Raw genomic sequence first — 13,107 nt, 5'->3', positions numbered from 1 at the left:
GTGTTATAAATAAAAAACCGGATAAAATACTGTTAAAACCTCGCTCAATATATGTTACCGTGACATATGTTGACATATATTCGGCGGGTTTTTAATAGTATTTTTTATAGTTTTTTTTATTTATAATACCTTTTCCCAAACTTACGGTGTTAAAGAGGCTGTGAGACGCCATCTTGAATTTTTGAATACATCGGTAAACACTGTATGTTTTTCGAGCTGAATAAATATGTTACATTGAATAAAAACACAAAAAATATATCCAGTTTGGCAGAAAAGTAATTTATCTTGCCTTTGATAACATTTATTTGTTATATATTTGTTTTTTGACAACTTTTTCGAATCTATGTGTACAGTAATACAAACCCAGAAAAACATATTGTAAAATTTGAATTTAACATGAAAATACTATTTTAAAAAATAGCACGATAACATAAGTGCATAAGTGCTACTTTAGGTACTCCTTGGGCGTTGAGTTCCATGGCGACCAGCATAATTAATGGTCGCTCCCCTAGTCAAGGCTAATGCATGCGCACGTAACATTTTTTTTATTTACTGACGTTGGCTTAGTAACTAAACGATTTATTGATAATTTCGTAACCCTTAAACGCATGCCGGAAGATTTAAATTGGTTCATTATTGTTGTAATGAAAAAAAAAAGTTTCATTCAACACAAAACCAAAAACACATATTAATGATAAATGATTTATTATTGTATTCATTGTGAAGCGAGGTGCTCGCTGGGCAAAACAACAAACAGCTCACTTAAAATTAATTTTTAAAAAATAATAAATATTTAGAAAATTTAATTAAAAACAAATAATCAGACTTAGCTTGTTATAATAGGTGTGAATTTATTTGCCCTGGTGTATCACACTCGCGTTATTTTTAGTCCGAAAATAAAGAAGAAGAAATCCTTCCCGACTGGTCAAATGTTTTTGGCGATAAGTTGGGATGAAACGATAAATTAATTTTCTTTAGAAAATTCGTTTGGGTAAGGAATAGACTCCTCAAATTTTTTTTTGTCTTTTTCTTGGAGCTCTCCGGAAACGGTGAATGTTCAATGTCACTGTCAAAATTAGTTCCGGGGTAGACGCTACAATTGAAATTTACTAATTTTTAAATAAAAAAGTAAAAAAAAAAAAGTTAATAAAAAAAATTGTTGCTTATGTGCGCATAAAAAAGTTTTTTTTGTTTTGTTTTAGCTTAGGTCCACCTTGGAATCACCCCCCCCCCAACCTCCAAATCTTAAGAACAGCTTCCGGAATAAACATCACTTTTGGATGGGGGGGGGCTAATAAACACCATTTGGGGGGGGGGGATATTTAAAAAAAAAAGTCGATAAAAGTCGTCATTTAAAAAGAAATTTAAAATCAAATGTTTGTAAAAGTGAGAAATTATTAATAAATGTTTAGTAACATTTTTCGGTGCTAATGCAGAGAGTGATCCGTGCTATTTTTTTAAATCATGTTTTTTTTTTTATTCCAAAAAACTCAAAAAGCAAGCGACAAACTATTTTTTGGCCTCATATAATAAAGAAAAAATGTGTAAATTAAAAATATGGAAGATAAACAAATGAATTATGTTTTTTTTTTTTTTTTTTTTTTTTTGACTTAATTGACGAAAGATTTCATTTTCTGTTTAGTAAAACAGAAAATGAAATCTTTCGTCAATTTGTGGCTGTGAAATTAATCGAACCGGAAGTTCAGTTTTATCAACAGAACAGATTCGCAGTAACGGTTAAAAAAATATATTTATTTTATTTAATATTTTAATTTTAATAATTCGCGAGGTAAATTTAATTTAAGAACATAAAAACATACCTCGACTCTAAAAATGGGTTGTCTGAAAAGTACTCGGCCCTGTTTGGGAGAGTGGGAAGACTTTTCAGTTAGAGGGGGGAATATGAACTACTTTGTCTTGACAAGCGTGATGATGTCGCTCGTAGGAAATAAGGTAATATTTTATTATCTATAAAAGTGAAAATGTCTGTGATGCGTGTACATTTCCCTACCAAATAACTCAATTTTCAGTCTTCAAACACGAGATTTGACATAAAGGATGTTGAAATTTGGAAAAACCTTTGTAATCGGTTTTCAGACAAAAATTTGGCTGCCAAGGGGTCAAACTTCAAAAATTTGACCTTTGAAAACTCTACCAAACTACTCCGTCAATTTTGGGTCTAAACACTTGGAATTTTAAATGTAGGTTACTTGAACATGAATAAAACTTTTTAATTTGATTTGAGCCCAAAAATAAATGTTAATGGGTCAAAATTGGGGTCAAATTTAAAAAAAATTGACCTCTGCGGTCTCTACCAAATTACTCAGCCAATTTCTTGTCTAAACATTTGAAATTTTACATAAAGTGTATTCAGACATAGGGCAAGCTTTTTAATTGGTTTGGGCCGAAAATTTGGCTGCCAAGTGGTCAAAGTTCAAAAGATTTGAGCTTTGCGGTGTCTAGCAAACTATTCATCCAATTCTGGTTCTAAACATTTGAAATTTATACATAACGGGTATTCAGACATGCGGCAAGCATTTTAATCAGTTTTGGGGCGAAAATTTGTCTGCCAAAAGGTCAAAGTTGAAAGAGTTTACCTTGTGTCTAAACACTTGAAATTTTAGATGTAGGTAACTTGGACATGGGTCAACCTTTTTATTTTGATTTGAGACCAAAATAATAAATGCTAAGAGGTCAAAATTGGGGCCAACGTTAAAAAGAAATTACCTCAGCATTACTCAGACAATTTTTGGTCTAAGCATTTGAAATCTTACATAGTGTATTCACACGTAGGACAAGTTATGGACAGTACAATAGGACTCGAGCAAAGCTGGATATCTATAAAAGTGAAAGTGTCTGCCTGTGTGTCTGTGTGTCTGTGTACATTTTCCTACCAAATAACTGTCAATTTTCAGTCTACACGCTCGAACTTTGGCATAAGGGGTATTGAGATTTGGGGAAATCTTTTTAATCGGTTTTCGGACAGAAATTTTGCTGTTAAGGGGTCAAAGTTCGACGATTTGACCTTTGAGAACTCTACTAAACTCCTCCGCCAATTTTGGGTCTAAACACTTGCAATTTTGGATATAGATTACTTGGACATGGATCTAACTTTATAATTTTATTTGAGCTCAAAACAATAAATGCTAAGGGGTTAAAATTGGGGACAAAGTTTTAAAAAATTGACGTCTGAGGTCTCTACCAACTTTCTCTATGGTAGTTAAGGAAGACTATTATATAGAAAGGCATTACCGTACATATTCACACTTTTTAATATATACATAGGCACGTAAAAGGTATGAACAGTACATAGGGCACAAGCAAAGCCGGGCGGAAGTGCTAGTATGAAATAAATTCGTATGTGGCATCTGTTATTGCAAACTTATCATAATTTGATCCAGAGGGGAATTTCTGCAATCAAATTATTATATAGAGATGTTATTTTATAAGTGACTTTAAATCTTAGATTGTACACTGGATTTTCAGTTACGTTTCTGAATTTTTGAGATGAGTATTGGTTATTCATATTATTTGGATTCTTCTGATTACTATTCTCATTTTGCACAAAGTTTTGGTTGATGTAACGTCCGACCTTCTTCGGGAGTATCTTGTCAAATTTAAGTATCTTTCGAATAGAACCCATTATTTAATTCACGGGGGTAAAATACCTTCGTTTCATCAGCCATGACTGAATAGAAGTCCTTAGTAATTCGCAATTGTATTTTTCGGTCGTCCACACAAAGGATTGAACTTTCAACCCTCAGAGGAATCTCACTTTTGCAACTGAATTTTTCCAAATACTTTAACTACTGCGCCACAGGTCCTTGCAGATTTCGGAGTTCAGCTAAGATTCTCAAGTTCGACAGAATACACCTGAAGAAGGTCGGGGGTTATATCGATCGAAACGTTGTGAAAAATAACACTGAAGATGAGAACAGTAGTTTGATGAATCCAAATAATACGGATTTTTAGTTGAAACTTTATTAGAATTGACTACGATACAAAGTATTTAGAAAAATTATGTACAAAATTGCTTCCACATCTTATATCAATAAAACGTAACTTTTTATTTTCAGTTTAAAAGTTTTGTATGATTGTATCTCGTTTTCACTTGTTGTTCAATGTGATATAAAACTTTTTAACAAAAGATCGAAAATATCTTTTTAGCTTAGCTGTCCCAACTCTGCATTGGCTAGGATTTTTTTATTTTATGTTTATTTCGCTTTTTATTTAAAACTATGCATTGTGACTTTTGTTTTTTACCAAATTATTTTTTTATAATAGGATCTTGAAAGTTTTTTTTTTTTTTTTACAAAAGAGTCACCATTAATCAAGGTCCAGAGGCCACTCGAAGATAAGGGTTAATGGGTGTATGATAGTCACTGGGACAATATCGTAGTAATCGTTAGTAGTGGAAATTTGGTAAATTGGATTACTAAAGGGGAACGGTTCATCAAGAACTTGAAGATAACCATATTGTAATCAGCTGGAAAGCAGGTAAATGGAATAGAGTTATCGTTTTGGTCATTAAATTATTAATTAAACAAAATTATTATAAAACTATAAGTAATTTTGTCAAGAAAATGTTGTTTTACTCTCTAAATAAATATGAATAAATATAGATTGTTTTGAAAACTTACAAACTTGTAATATTTGAAAATTTGCTATTAATTTTTATTTGACTGTTTAAATGTTTCCAAATTCTTTTTAATTATTTTTCTTTTCGAAGGTTATAATACGATTCATTATGTTTTTAAACAATTAAGAAAAAAATAAAATTGATAATTTGTTTATGAAGAAGTTGAAATACATTTAATGTCGTAATTAAGTTATTTTTAATATTATTTTTTAACTGTTTTTTGTTTTATACAACTGCATTTTTTTCTAATAAATATTCGATAAATGATAAATAAAAAAAAACGTGTAATTATCAAAGTTACATTGACGCGAAAAATACACATGCACACGTGAAGTTATCTCACAATTTTATAGATATAAAAATATACCATTTTTTTTTTTACACAGTGGTCACCACTTATCAAGGCCCGGAAGCCACTCAGGGATAAGGGTTATTGCAAGTACATTACGTTAGTGTGGAGATTTGATGAAGTGTTTACTTAAGGGGGCGGTTCATTAGGAATTTGTTAACGTTGGACTTGAAGACATCCAAGTTGTAGTCAGGTGGGAATCAGGCGGATGGAACAGAGTTCCACAGGCGTGCAGTTCTAAGAAAGAAGCTTTGTTCATGGAATCCACGTTTTGATTTAGGCACAGATAAAGAGTGGGGGAAATTTTTTACAGTGGATTCAGCTAGACGGGTGTTTTTCGTGAAAGATTGGCGAGGGGGGACCAGAGATTGGAGTTCAGACGAGCACCTGCCATGGAAATAACGATAAAACAAGGATAGGCTCGCAATGTCTCTTCTGTGGGAGAGAGGTTGCAGGGTAGAGAAAAGGGCATCCCCCACTAAGCCACGAAGTCTATTTTGTACTCTGTCAAGGCAGGATAGGCTGTTTTTAGCAGCTCCTGCCCAGATATGGCAGCAGTACTCCATCCTTGGACGTACTTGGCTTTTATATAGATAGAGAATTGCATCAGTAGTGAGATATCTTCTGGAGCGGTAGAAGGATCCCACCATCTTTCCAGCGACCTTGGCAACAGACTTGATGTACGTGTTCCATTTCAGATCAGGAGTAAAGGTCAAACCCAGAAGCTTGTCAAAACACGGGGCCTCTCCCAGACGAGAGCCATCCATCCCAATTGATGCCAGATGGGGATCAGAATGCAAAACATTGTTTTGTAGATATTCGGTTGAGTTTTCTTTAATATATTTAATAGCAAAAGAACAGATACTATACTTTGTTCACAAAATATTAATTGGATGGCATAAACAGAGCATTATAATCTATGCTACGCCTTTATGATAGTTTTAATCAAAGATGCGTAAACGTTCTCCATCACAGTTCTATTATCTTTTTAATGCTCAATTGGCGGCAGATGACTGTTTTGAAAAATTAACTCGTTCAGTGATGGAACAGGTGTTAATTTCTATTATCAGCAATAACATGAGAATCTCTGAGTGTTTGGAATCGAAGCAAATTATGATATTAATGTTTGTTCTTTTATAAATTCTATCGAGAAAAAAGTCTTCATCATACCATCAATAAGTCTCACTGACTATTTTAGATACAGCACATCGTTTTGTGTGATTGTCAGCTGCACAGTGGCAAAAAAAAAGCCACTGTTTTTTTCATTTCTTTTTTTTCTTTTTCTTTTTCTTTTTCCTTTTCCGTGGAGCTCATGTGGCAAAATTGGTTTGAAGAAAACATTACAAGGTCAGTAACAGATATGATGGCAGAAGAAAAGAAACCAAAGGTTTTTCCGAAACTCAATAATAGAACATAGATTGATTATTGACGATGAAAGCATTTTTATTTAGGAATCAGGAAGTTTACTTCCTGACAAAACAGCAGTAAAGTCTACTAACTATATATATGTGTGTGTGCGTGCGTGCGTGCGTGCGTGTGTGTGTGTGTGTGTGTGTGTGTGTGTGTGTGTGTGTGTGTGTGTGTAAAAGTCGTTTTGAGATCATTTGGAATTTCATGAGTAAAATAGTGTCGGACAATCTCCAAGGTTTATTGAAGGTTAAACCCAGGTTTTAAGTTTGTTTGATCTGCCATTTTCTAACATATGAACACTTTCTAGGTTATTTTATACCCAACCAGAATATCTACTGAAAAATATTCATTGAACACAAGTTGTCTGTTTACCCATGGCAGGAGATAAGTGTCTGTACCCTTCTTGATGATATCTATATTACATTTTGCTTAGTATGTCTGCCTGTTTGTCTGTTCCACATTTTTTCAGAAACTGCAGGGCCAATGTAGCTGAAATCTTGTATGGACCTTTAAGCAGCGATTTAAGTATTATGGTATTCGTTTTATGCACAGTTATTAATCAATAGTGATTGAAAAAATAAGTAAAAAAACAAGCATATTCAATTCTTAATTTGGTATAAAGCATTCATTCTAAGGCAACAGGTTATAAATTTTGCCCGTTTTTTTAACGAACTAAAACGTCTAGTATTACAGTAAAAATTAATGTACTATGCACGACTGTTTGAACTCTGTTAACTCGATTTCATAATTGGTCAATATCCATTAGACCAATCGACCCTAGTCTTAAAACAGAACTAAACATATGATATGTAAAAAACATTTGGCTGCAAAACTCCCCACTTAGGACGCCCCTATAAATCTGATCATTAATCAGAATGGCCTCTTGAGGCTCACTGGCAATATGCTGTGCTTGAGATGAAACGAAGTTTGCATTGTGGAACTATGAACTGTAGTCGGAGAGGTATATTTCGTTTTGATTAAAAGAGAGGTTGCAATAAAATGCTTGTCATGTATGAAAACAAATAGAGAGGAAGTTAAAGGCAATACATTTATTGCAGTTTATTTCAGTTAATGTAACTTTGCTTACACATCCTTCGATCCTATCCTTTAAATGTTACAAAATATTTGAAAAGAATATGACTAAAAAGTTATTATAGTGTTGAGTTAAGTGCAAACGGCAAGATGTTCCTCATTTCTAGTACATACATATCAACATACAGGATGTTCCAAAATGATCTCATACATTTGTTGGTCAAAAAATAAAAATAGAGTAAAAATTAAATAAATAAAATATTTTTTTATTTTTTAAATGCACGTAGAATGCCATTTTATTTCACACAGTCTTAAATAGTAAATCGGCCAAATGTTTCCCATCATTGTTAACACACGTTTGAAGACGTTCACATAAGTTTTCCATAACTCGATGTATTATTCCGGGTGGAATAGCAGCAATTTCAGAACGAATAGCTCATTTTAATTCTCCAAAAAATCGAGGGTGGTACATGAATACTTTTGACTTCAAATATCCCGACAAGAAAAAATCGCAGGGGTTTAGATCAGGCGATCTTGCAGGCCAACTAATATCACCACGCAAAAAATAAATAAATAAATAAATAATTCAGGGGAGCATTTCACTAAAAAAATAGGCATGAATACAGATATAAAAGAATTTTGACCTAATTAAAATAAAATGACATTCTACGTACATTTAAAAACATAAAAAATATTTTCTTTATTTAATTGTTTTTTTTTTTTTTACCTACAAATGTGTCAGATCATTTTGGGACACCCTGTATAAAGAAATGAAGATAACAGAATAAATGAGATGTTTTCTTTTTGTACTGATTTGTAAAAGAAAATAGTTTCAAATGAATGTATTGATTTCGAAAACAGTTACACATATATATATATATATATATATATATATATATATATATATATATATATATATTATAAGGTAAAATTAAAAGCCAAGAACAATGCGAGATTTTTTTTTTATAGAGTAAAATTAAATGAAAACAAAAGAAATAAATTTCTTTTTTTTGTTGTTTGTTTTTTCTTTTTTTACACAAATTTTAACTCTAAACAACAGTAATTTTTTTTTTCTGTTGTATTCAATGGTGTTATAAATCTCAATATATTTCAGACCTATTAGTCCTTTTTCAAGAGAATTTTGAACACTCTTCCGCTGTCTTCTCTTGAAAAAGGACTAATAGGTCTGAAATATATTGAGATTTATAACACCATTGAATAAAACAGAAAAAAAAAATTACTGTTGTTTAGAGTTAAAATTTGTGTGAAAAAGAAAAAACAAACAACAAAAAAAAGAAATTTATTTCTTTTGTTTTCATTTAATTTTACTCTATAAAAAAAAAATCTCGCATTGTTCTTGGCTTTTAATTTTACCTTATAATTTTCTTCAACAATGCTTCAAGCAAACTACAATCTACTTATATATATATATATATATATATATATATATATATGTGTGTGTGTGTGTGTGTGTGTGTGTGTGTGTGTGTGTGGTCCACTTAAAAATAGACCGATCTCTCTAATCTTTCTCAAATCAATTTTTTTAATGTTAAGCATCCCATATGAAAGTAGTCCGATCTCTCTAATCTTTCTCTTGTCGACCAACTGACACCACAAGACAAAATGCAATTCTTTTTCCAACAAGATGGCGCTACATGCTACACGTCTCACAGATCACTGACACGAGTTCATGACATGTTTACGGAAGAGAGAATAATAAGCAAAGGGTTATGGCCACCATGTTCCCCGGACGTATCAACATATGATTTTTATTTTTGGGGGATTTTAAAACAAAAATTTATGCAAATAATGCTCTCAATCTAGATCAACTAAAAGAGAACATTACCAAAGCTATCAGGAGAATCAGGAGGGAAGATCTACAGGCAGTATCTGCAAACGTTGTTAAACGTGCACAGAAATGCATAGAAGCACTTCCAGCATCTTTTATAAAACTACACGTAATTTAAACAACAAAAGAAGGTTCCTCCTCTCTACTACATTTTCTGGGCTACTTTTAAGTTAGCCACTCTGTATAAGGAAAAAAGCAAGTTATCTGTTCAGCAACATATCGCAATAAAGACAAAACGTTGATGAACACATAACTTGGTCTGTTCCTTTTTGATCTCTCTATTTCTTCAGAATACTATTTCCATTATTGTCACTAATATATATATATATAATGTTCTTTCAGATAAATTAAAGAAAGATTTTCAAAAGCTATGCTGAAAAGTTTCGCATTTACTAAAATTGAAAAGTAAAGGAAGTGTGATATTTTGAAATTAAACAAATTTTTAAAAATATCTCCACCTTAATGAAATTAAAATATCTATGATATGTCAAAATGCGAATTTTATGAGTATCCTGTTGACTGGGTAAATTTCTAACATATATTAAATAAAATGAAAATTCTACAAAAAATATAATGCATAAAATCCTTTAAAACATGTTTATTGCAATTCAGATTAAAACGCTTAGCATTTACATATTTATATATATTTATACACACACATTATATATATATATATATATATATATAAATTACTAACTTTTATAAATTACTATATATATATATATATATATATATATATATATTATAAAGCTGGACGTCTGTGTGTGTGTGTGTGTGTGTGTGTGTGTGTGTGTGTGTGTGTGTGTGTGTGTGTGTGTGTGTGTGTGTGTGTGTGTCTGGTCACGAATAGGCTCCTATATGGTTGACTATTTCAAGCAGAAAGGCCCAGCATCTAAAATCAACAGTAGTATAAAATCAGCAGTAGGTTCTTTGATATGACAGGGGCGTGTTCGAAATGAAGGTTTCTATTTAAAGCACAATTGCACCATGATACTTGATTTTTTTTGCTTTAAGCTAAATTCATGCCATTATCAACACACAAGCAGTAAGGTCAAGCATATAAAATCAACCGTAGGTTCTCTGCAGTGCAATGTAGACTACACTGTATTGTAGACTAAGCCACTGTGAGGGGGCATGTGACACTTCCTCCAGGTGGACCGCAATGGGTCCACAACTAGGGTAGGCAATCAATCGCTTTGATTGAAAAATTTCGATGACAAAAAAAATATGGGAGTGTGAAACATTCGTTGATCATCATTCAATTCCGGGCAACGTCGGGTCATCTTTCTAGTATAGCTATAAAGTTGTGCTTTTTTGCTCGCTCTAACATTGATATTAAAAGCCTACATTTTCTATTTAAAAATTATTAAAACTAACATTTTAATATACTCAGTCATGAATATGCCAGCAACTACATGAAGGTCAACTACTTTACATATTCCTTTCAAAACGAGCGTTAATGAATTACTTATTTATTTTTTTATGGCTTCTTATTAGATGATTGGTTTCAATTGGCTTAATTATTTTGATACATAGTTTCTACATCCTGCATAATTCCATAAAATTTAGAATGAAAACGTTTTAGCACACAGACATATATATATATATATATATATATATATATATATATATATATATATATATATATAAAGCATTTCTACCAAACTTCTGTCTGAATATTTGGTCTACAGATTTGAAACTTGATATATAGTCTTTGAATCCCAGGAACACTTAATCGGTTTTCAGCCAGAAAGTTGGCTGTCAAGGGGTCAAACTTCAACGATTTGTCCTTTAAAAACTCTACCAAACTCCCCCGTCAATTTTGGGTATAAACACTTGAAATTTTAGATGTAGGTTACTTGGACATGTGTCAAACTTTTTTAATTTGATTTGAGCCCCGAACAATAAATGTTAAGGGGTCAAAATTGGGATCAAAGTTTTTCAAAATTTGACTTCTGCGGTCTCTACCAAATTACTCAGACAATTTTTGGTCTAAAAATTTAAAATTTTACATAAAGTGTATTCAGACATAGGGCAAGCTTTTTAATCGATTTTTGGCCAACTATTTGGTTGCCAAGGGGGCAATGTTCAAAAGATTTGACCTTTGCGATTTCTAACAAATATTCAGCCAATTTTGGGTCAAAACATTTGAAATTTGACATAAAGAGTATTCAGATATGCAGTAAGGTTTTAATCAGTTTTGGGGCGAAAATTTAGCTGCCAAGTGGTCAAAGTTAAAACAGTCGACATTTGCAGACTCTACCAAACTCCTCCGCCAATTTTGGGTCTAAACACTTGAAATTTTAGATGTAGGTTACCTGGACATGAATCAAACTTTTTAATATATATACATATGCACATAAAGTTATGAACGGTATATAGGGCCCGAGCAAAGCCGGCCTGAACTGCTAGTAAACAACTTATGATTGTAAATTACCTTTTTTTTTTTGTTATTGAAATGAACCATAACAATATATGTGTGTGTGTGTGCATATATATATATATATATATATATATATATATATATATATAGGTATGAGAGAAAGAAAGGGGGGGTGAAGAGAAGTAGATCAATGACTGCAAAATAACAATACCGAAATATGAATGCTAAAAGCGGATATTTATTTTGTAATATGATTTCTAATTTTCATTGCATTTAAGTCAACCATGAATATTGATTATATATAAAAATAGACATGTAAAATATATATGTACACTGTACATAGATCTATATACATATATGCATATTTAAGTATGTATATATAAAATACATGGTTTCAAACGTGTGCAAAAACATAGAGGCATGAATACGTATGTATATATATAATTTATATGTACAATAGGAACATTTTCATACATATATTCATATAAGTATAGAGAGATGAAAAAGGAACAAACCAAGTTATGTGTCCATCAACGTTTCATCTTTATTGTAAGACTTCTCCAATATAAGTATGTATACACACTTCATATAAGTGTGTATCCACACTTAAACTTATATATTTATGTAAACACACACATTAATATATATATCTATAATATAAAGCTGAATGTGTGTGTGTGTGCGTGTGTCTGGTCACGAATAGGCTCCTATATAGTTGACTATTATAGAAAACTGATCACATATAATGATAGAAGATGTATTGAGACACAGGAATGGGTATGTTTGATCTGGAATAATGATGATTCATTAAAATTGTGGGGTCTGCGTTCGCGCCTGGTTCACAAAGTATGGAAATAAAAAATTAAAAAAAAACGTTTACAAGTGTTTTTGATATAGATGTGCATAATAATACTTTGATAAGTATGTTTTAACTTAAATAGGGATGGTATAATAAAATTGTGGGGTCTGCGTTCACACCTGGCCTCCATAGAATGGAAATAGGTACAAACTTTAATAAAGAATTTTCATATCTATCTGCGTAAGTATACATTGATAATTATGTTTCAGTTTGAAGAAATATGGTATAATAAAATTATGGGGTGTTCGTTCGCACCTGACCTCCATAGAATGTAAATATGTCACAAAGTTTAACAAGGTTTTTTTAATATAGGTCCACAGAATATTGTGATAAGTGTTTCAGTGTGAACAGGTATGGTATAATAAATTATGGGGTTTATCTATTTTATTTTTACTTTGATCATATTTTGCTTTGGTTTTGATACCCCCAAATTCGAAGCTATCTCATTACAACCCTTCCTTTTCATAACCTATCATACTTTCATAAATCAGAGTCCATTTTCTGTAGGCTGTTTTTGAACCCAGTCAACAACGGGTACTTTTTCTTATATATATATATATATATATATATATATATATATATATAT

General features: G+C 31.7%; 1 protein-coding gene across 1 annotated transcript in view; it reads right to left on the bottom strand.

The window, feature by feature from the left end:
* LOC145242039 (protocadherin gamma-A3-like) overlaps window positions 1-13,107 on the bottom strand; it is a 180,580-nt gene that overhangs the window by 159,664 nt on the left and 7,809 nt on the right. The gene's annotated exons all lie outside the window — the stretch shown is intronic.

Source organism: Euprymna scolopes, chromosome 21, assembly GCF_053919585.1.
Source record: "Euprymna scolopes isolate OS-2025 chromosome 21, ASM5391958v1, whole genome shotgun sequence".
Lineage (NCBI taxonomy): Eukaryota > Metazoa > Mollusca > Cephalopoda > Sepiida > Sepiolidae > Euprymna > Euprymna scolopes.
The sequence above is the reverse complement of the archived record's forward strand: the minus strand, read 5'-3'. Positions and strand labels throughout refer to the sequence as shown.